At 48.5% G+C, this 7,500-nt stretch overlaps 1 protein-coding gene across 6 annotated transcripts in view; it reads left to right on the plus strand.

Moving 5' to 3' along the window:
* sulf2b (sulfatase 2b) overlaps positions 1-7,500 on the plus strand; it is a 37,564-nt gene that overhangs the window by 2,533 nt on the left and 27,531 nt on the right. For all 6 annotated transcript variants that reach the window (XM_069177769.1, XM_069177765.1, XM_069177767.1 and 3 more), the window contains exon 2: positions 4,205-4,702. The gene's annotated coding sequence lies outside the window, so the exon portion shown is untranslated. The remainder of the gene's footprint in view (positions 1-4,204; positions 4,703-7,500) is intronic.

A 7,500-nucleotide genomic window follows, 5' to 3' on the forward strand; every position in this document is an offset into this window, starting at 1 on the left:
GTGTGTGTCCTCCAGTGTGTATTTGCAACCCGGTACTGCAGCAGAGCGTGAGATAGCCACGCTTTGGGCTGTCTAGGCGTGAAAGTTACACGTTTTTCCGTAGTGGATGAAAATGAAACCTACCGGATACTCGGAGTCGTGCAATTTACAGGGAAATTGAACTTTTAGCAAAAAAAAAAAACAACATGTCGTTGTGACGTTCAACTTCTCTCATCAAATCCAAAGTGAATAAAATGTGTCCATCAGTTATCTCGGTGTTGTTAGCTAAAGTCACTCCTTCTTATTAGTTTTCTGGAGGTCCATCTGAAAATAATCCCTCATTCATTAGAAAAGAAGATTCAAGAAGACAAGTTTTTTGGGGGGGGGCGTGTCTTGTTTGATTGACAGGCCTGTGGTGGAGTCAGGTCACAGCTATCGGTGGGCGGGGCGTAGTATCGTCATGGTTTCCAATCAGAAACGTGGTTCCTGCGGTGGTTTTTCCGCACTCTCACCGAGAATCAATAAGATGTTTAATTTACCGTCAGTGAGATGAACGGATCATTAATCAGGACGACAGCCGGTCCTACATTAGCCTGATTAACATCGGAAACGTGACCATCAGAAGTAAAGCTGGAGCTGCAGGGGATCTTCGGTAGGCTGCTCTGTCAGAGGTCAGAGGTCGGAGGTCAGAGGTCAGAGGTCAGGGCGACGACGTGGAGCTCGATGTTCGGTCGCGTTGGTGTTTTTATGGGTTTTTATCCAAGAAACGGCAGATAAACACAAATAGAGACTTTTAACTCTGAAACGAGGACGTCAGTCAGCCGTTTAAACCTGCCCCCCCGGCCGATCCGTTCTGGAATCAGCGGTAGACGTGGAGCTCCTGTCGTGTCTCCGCAGTGTTCGGTTTCGGCACCTGCTGACAGACACGCAAACGAAGATCAATTGATCGGAGGCTGATTCAGGAGCCCTGAGGCCGGCGCCGACAGACGCTGCTTCAACACACTCTGCGGGGCCGTTAGAGGCGGCGGCGGGCGGCCATTTGTCTCCCCCGTCGATGGTATCGACAGTTTCGGCGTCCGCTGGGAGCCCTGAAGAGAAAATCAAGTCTCTCTGTAAACAGGATTAATGTCCGACCGGTGTTTTTTGTAACTGAAGAGAGGAGCTGAGGATGGAATGTGAGTCGCCGAGAGCTTGAGACGAGATGTAAAATCCATCTCTGATATTCAGTTTGTAGCTTCAGGAGAGACGGACGTGAAAAGTCTCTTCAGTGATGCTGATCAATAACTCCGGCTGAATCCGAAGTTCCACTTCGAGCCGAAATACTTTTGGACTTTTCGATATTTGCCGGAAAGTATTTGATGAGAACGCGAAGAACTCCGACGGACGTCGTCTGGTGACGGAGCTGCGATTGATTGGCTGATCAGATGGTCGTCTGCTCGCTGCGTCGCTCTGATGTCGGGTGCAGCTGTGTCAGACTGAGGATCCGCTGCAGCATAACATCACATGATGGCGAATATAACGTGACCTTGTGCAGCAGACGGACGTCAGCCGTGTCATATTCACGTTGATTTTAAGCGGTCAGCTGATGCGTTTGGACTCCGTTGTCTGGTAAAGCTGCTACGACCAACGCAAAAGGTGATAGTGGCGTATATACGTATTTATACATGTTAAAGAAATGTCACGTGACTCTTTCTTTTGCTCCTTTCGCGTATTTCGGATCTGAAGAACGGCAGCGACACGAAGCTGAAACTGAATTTAAAGCGAACATATTAAAGTGTGTGAGCGGAGCCGAGCTGCTGTTTTTCTTGGATGAGCTCTTGCGTCTGTACGTGCGTGTGCGTGTGTGTGTGTGTGTGTGTGTGTGTGTGCGCAGTCACAGAGGAGCCGGCCGCAGAGAAAACACACTGCTGAGTAAATAACTGTAAGTCTGTCGCTCATTTAATGTGCATTTTTCTCGGTAAACGCCTCGAGGCTGCAGCAGCTGGACAACTGCTTTCCCAGGATGCTTTACTGCGCCGAGACCCAGGAGGCAGCGTGCGTGTGTGTGTGTGTGTGTGTGTGTGTGTGTGTGTGTAGTCACTCGGGCATATTTCCAGATGGTACCATTCCTGTGCTGTCCTGTCGGTTTGAGCTGCACAAACACACCCAGCTCTGGGGTTTGTATTCCTGTGAGGACTCTCCGTGACATTCCTCTAAAACACAAACCTTAAAGTTTCATTCCGCTTTATTTCAGCCTGCCGGGTCTCCGTTAATGTGCCTGTTGCGTTTTCCTGTCAGTCGGACTGAACGCGGAGAGTGTTCGGCTACGTGACGTCCAGGGAAGGTGGGCGTCGTACGTGGGCGGGGCCGGGAGGCGGGCGTGACACTCTGGGAAGATAAACAGCGGGCACGTCGTTGCGCCGCAGAGACCTCTGAGACCTCTGAGACCTCGGAGACATCCAGGACCTCTGAGACCTCGGAGACGTCCGAGACCTCTGAGACCTCGGAGACATCCAGGACCTCCGAGACCTCGGAGACGTCCGAGACCTCTGAGACCTCGGAGACGTCCGAGACCACGAGCTGCTTCGTCGACGTTAGAAATAACTTTGATGTTTGAAGTCAATCTGAACAAAAAAACGACACTTTCAAATGTGATGTTCAGATTTTAGGAGTTTAAAGTTCTTGTTTTTTAAATTTTACGAAATGACCTGGCCGTCTGAGCAGGTCTTTAATCTGAAGGTCTCTGCAGGTCTCTGCAGGTCTCTACAGGTGTGAACCGTTTTACTTCCTGGACCTGTTGATGTGGATCTGCGGTGACATTTGAAACATTCAGAGTCTAATTTAATTTAATGGATTCAAACTCAGTGTTGAACGTGTGTGTGTGTGTGTGTGTGTGTGTGTGTGTGTGTGTGTGTGTGTGTGTGTGTGTGTGTGTGTGTGTGTGTGTGTGTGTGTGTTCATTGAAAGGCCATAACTGGAGTTCTTGTTCAGCTGAAACCCGCCCCCCTTCTCCTCCCTCCCTCCCCCCTCTCTGTTCGCTCCATTTAACTGAAGCCACCAGCTACATGAATACCCATGAACAACCAGGAGCTCTGCCAACAGCTCCATTACAATCTGCCCCCCTCCCCCCTCCCCCCTCTGCCCCTCCTCCTCCCCCCTCCCCCCTCCATCGCTCCAAATCTCTCTCGGGCTCTCGCCTCACGGCCAGAAGTATGTGGACAGCTGAAAACACAGCATATGATCAATATAAAACCACAGAGCGTAAATAAACTGTTGGTCGTCTGAAAAGAGATTTCAAGTGTAGTACCACTGAGGACCACTAGGGGCTGTTCTCCAACAGACCCCCGTCCAAAACAGCATCAAGTTCTCCCCTGAAATACAAAGTGAGTAAATGTTTTTCAGTCATCATGGTGTCATTAGATAAACTCCCTTCTTCTGATTGGTGGGTGGGCGGGGCATAGCGTTCCCTTGCTCCTCCCCCAGCTCGTCCAAATATGATCAACTTCTGGCTCCAAACTAAATTTCCGATTGGAAATCCTGACAATACTACGTCCCACCCACCGATAGCTGTAACCTGACTGCACCACAGGCCTGTCAATCAAACAAGACACGCCCCCTAAAAAACAAACAAAAAAAACAACAGGTCTTTTTGAATCTTCTTTTCTAATGAATGAGGGATTATTTTCAGATGGACCTCCAGAAAACTAATAAGAAGGAGTGACTTTAGCTAACAACACCGAGATAACTGAAGGACACATTTTATTCACTTTGGATTTGATGAGAGAAGTTGAATGGGAGTCTATGGAGCCGGAGGCTTTTTGGAGCCAACCTCTAGTGGCACTCGCTGGTATTGCAGCTTTAAAACGCTTCTGCATCGGGCCTCATTTTACAGACCCGGGAGCAACACGACCACTTTTATATCCAGTCTGTAAGTAAAACCTCTTAAAAACTGTGGGTCCTACATCTCCCACAATGAACCCAGAAGTTGCAGGTGTTTTTTTTTTCTTGTCAATCAAACTCCACAGAAGCCATCACACACACGCCGTCACGTGATTTCATTTGGTCTGAAACATGATGAAGACCTCTGAAAGTCTTGTCCACATACTGTAGGTCTGTTTCTCTTATTGGACCGCCTCCCGCGCGTGTGTGCGTGCGTGTGTGTGTGTGTGTGTGTGTGCGTGCGTGCGTGTGTGTGCGTGTATTTATTTCATTTAGTCCCCTCCGCTGATGCTCCGCCCCCTTCCAGGCAGGGAGAACGGATCTGTGAGCTTCCCGGTTGGCTGACAGAGTCCGAGGCCCCGCCCCTTGGCCTCCCTCTCGCTCTGCCTCGCGGAGGAGCAGCGGAGGAGGGAGAGAGTGAAAGTGGAGGAGCAGCCAGGCGGACGTGTTGCAACAGATGGCTTCAGCGGCGGCGGCGGCGGCTCGGAGGCGGCTGCACCGGGGAACCGAGGGACGCCGTTAGACCTAGAGGCAGGGCGGGAGAGAAGGGCGGGGCGACCGGGAGTCAGCGGATCCAGGAAAAAGACACGGAGAGACCTCCTCCTCCTCCTCCTCCTCTTCGTCCTCTGCAGACAGACAGGAAGTCATGTCAGGCTGAGCACAAGTTTGGAGGAATTTCAGACGCTTCATGGAGGAGAGCGTGACGGAGTGACGTGAGCCTTCCTCCTCCTCCTCCTCTTCCTCCTCCTCCTCCTGGTCCTGCTTCTCCGGGTCAGAGAGGAGAACACCTGCTGACAGAGAGGAGGTACTGTCCGCTTCTTCTACTGTGGTTTTCAACCTGTGTGTGCGCGCGCGCGCGCGCGTGCGTGTGTCTCTCTCTCTTCAGTTCTGCTCTACTTCACTGTGTCACTTTCTGTGGTTGGAGCTGTTACTCAGAGCAGCTTTGTTAGTGTGTGTGTGTGTGTGTGTGTGTGCGTGCGTGTGTGCGCGTGTGTGTGTGCGTGCGCGTGCGTGCGTGTGTGTGTGTGTGTTGCTCCACTTTGCTGATGTGCATTAGTTTCGAGGCCACGTCGTACTTACACTTGTCACACTTGTTTGCTGCCGTGCGTTTCACATGCTGCTTTTTAAAAAGTGTGTGTGTGTGTTTGTGTTTGTTTGTGTGTGTTTGTGTTTGTGTGTGTTTATTGCTTCCTGCTTGCAAAGCACGTGGGAGTGTGTTTGAGCTGCAGTGCTGAGGTCAGTCAGTGAGGAGGGAGGGAGGATGGAAGGAGGGAAGGAAGGAAGGGAGGGAGGGAGGGAGGAAGGGAGGAGAGCTGCTCCACCCAGCGCTGCTTTTATTGTAATAATATTTTTCATGTTCCACTTTTCCGAAATCAGAAACAAAGAAGCTGCAGAGGGAAAGTTAACGTCGAGTTCAAAACAAGTTGGATGACTAGGAACCAACGTTGAGACAGTTTCTCAGAGTTGTTGTAAACCCACGAAGAAGAACACCAACGTTGGGTTTTTTTTCGTGGACAGAACTCGAGCAGAGAAACGTCAGTTTTTTTTCACGTAAAAAAGTTTTTGGGAACCAAAAACTTTCAACGCACAACAAAGTGCTCCTGAGGCCGAGCAGTGATTTCACCACGGACCGGAAGACTGCAGCAGAGAAGCTTTTTTAGATTTTAAGGAACTAAATCTTCAACACGCCCCTCACTAGCACGTTGGGGGAAAAAAAAAAAACCGTTGCCGTGGCGCCACAGTTTCAGGTGGTTTGTCGTTCTCTGTGTTTTAAAAGACGCGGAAAAGAAACGAAGTGACAAAAGAGGGAAGAAGAAGAGCACACACTAAAATACAGCAGGGAGGGAGGGACAGCGAGGGACAGGTGAACCTCATCAGGTGGGCGGGGCCAACGGCTGGGAACTCGTACGCTCGTGGTTACAAAATGGGAAGTCGTGCTCACCTCGTGATTAGAAAACGGCTGCCGAGCAACAAAACTAAACTTCTACAGCCATCCGCCGTTTTCGTAGACTTCGTAAATACGTCTCAACTCCGACGTCGTGAATAGAGGCGTGGCCGTTCGTACGGAGTCTTCTCGTGAACGCGGTAAACACGACCCCGTTTGAATGCAGCAAAACGAAAAGAAAAAAGAAAAGTTACCAAACAGGTAATAACGCTAACAAACAGCTAACAGAGCTCACCGGCCTCGGAGAGGCCTCAGAAGTTCCCGGTGGAACTCGGTGATGACGGTCTGACTCTGGGGGACGGATTCACGGTGACGCAAAGAAAGCCCACCTGGTGTCTCCTGACCTGACGCGTCTTCTTCGGTCTTTGGACAGTGAAGCTCCGCCCCCTCTTGAAACGTTGAACGTCACTCGGAAACACCTCGCCCGGCTCGTCGCTTCACCGCCGTAGACTTTCTGAAGCGTTTCCAGGTTCTCTGTCGACCGTTTACAGAGTTTGACCCCAAAAAACAGCACCAGTTTTTGCAGTCGAAATCACTGCACGGGCTCAGGAACACACAAGGTTTTCTTTTTCCCCCCAAAATTTGGGCCCGAATCTGATGTTTTCTCTGCTCCAGTTTCAGGTCCACAGCGACGTCGTCAATGTTCACGTAACCAGCGGTCGCGTCAGCTGATGTTGATCAATAACTAACTTAATTGTTTTATTGTTTCAGCCAATCAGTGGTGAGCGTTTCTGTTTCATGTCGCGATAAAGATCAGATGATGATGATAATGATAATAAACTTTATTTGTATTGCACCTTTCATACAGGAAATGCAGCTCAAAGTGCTTCACAGCAAGAAATTTACATGCAGCGTTTCATACTGCATATTAAAACATATATAAAGGACATCTTAAAGAACTAGAACCTGAACATCTTAAAGAACTAGAACCTGAACATCTTAAAGAACTAGAACCTGAACATCTTAAAGAACTACAACCTGAACATCTTAAAGAACTAGAACCTGAACATCTTAAAGAACTACAACCTGAACATATTAAAGAACTACAACCTGAACATCTCAAAGAACTACAACCTGAACATATTAAAGAACTACAACCTGAACATCTTAAAAAACTACAACCTGAACATCTTAAAGAACTACAACCTGAACATCTTAAAGAACTACAACCTGAACATCTTAAAGAACTAGAACCTGAACATCTTAAAGAACTAGAACCTGAACATCTTAAAGAACTACAACCTGAACATCTTAAAGAACTAGAACCTGAACATCTTAAAGAACTACAACCTGAACATATTAAAGAACTACAACCTGAACATCTCAAAGAACTACAACCTGAACATATTAAAGAACTACAACCTGAACATCTTAAAAAACTACAACCTGAACATCTTAAAGAACTACAACCTGAACATCTTAAGAACCTGAATATCTTAAAGAACTACAACCTGAACATATTAAAGAACTAGAACCTGAACATCTTAAAGAACTACAACCTGAACATCTTAAAGAACTACAACCACTTCCTGGTTCACATGAATATGTATAAACACATCTGTGCGGTCACGAAGGACCAGCTGAGCAACAAACCATGACATCATCAGAGCTGTCAGCTGATCCTGCTCGGTCCAAGGTCGATACCATGGCAAGCAGCC

The sequence above is a fragment of the Embiotoca jacksoni genome, unplaced genomic scaffold (assembly GCF_022577435.1).
Source record: "Embiotoca jacksoni isolate LCO1_2020_lvr unplaced genomic scaffold, fEmbJac1.0.p SCAF_77, whole genome shotgun sequence".
Classification (NCBI taxonomy): Eukaryota; Metazoa; Chordata; class Actinopteri; family Embiotocidae; genus Embiotoca; species Embiotoca jacksoni.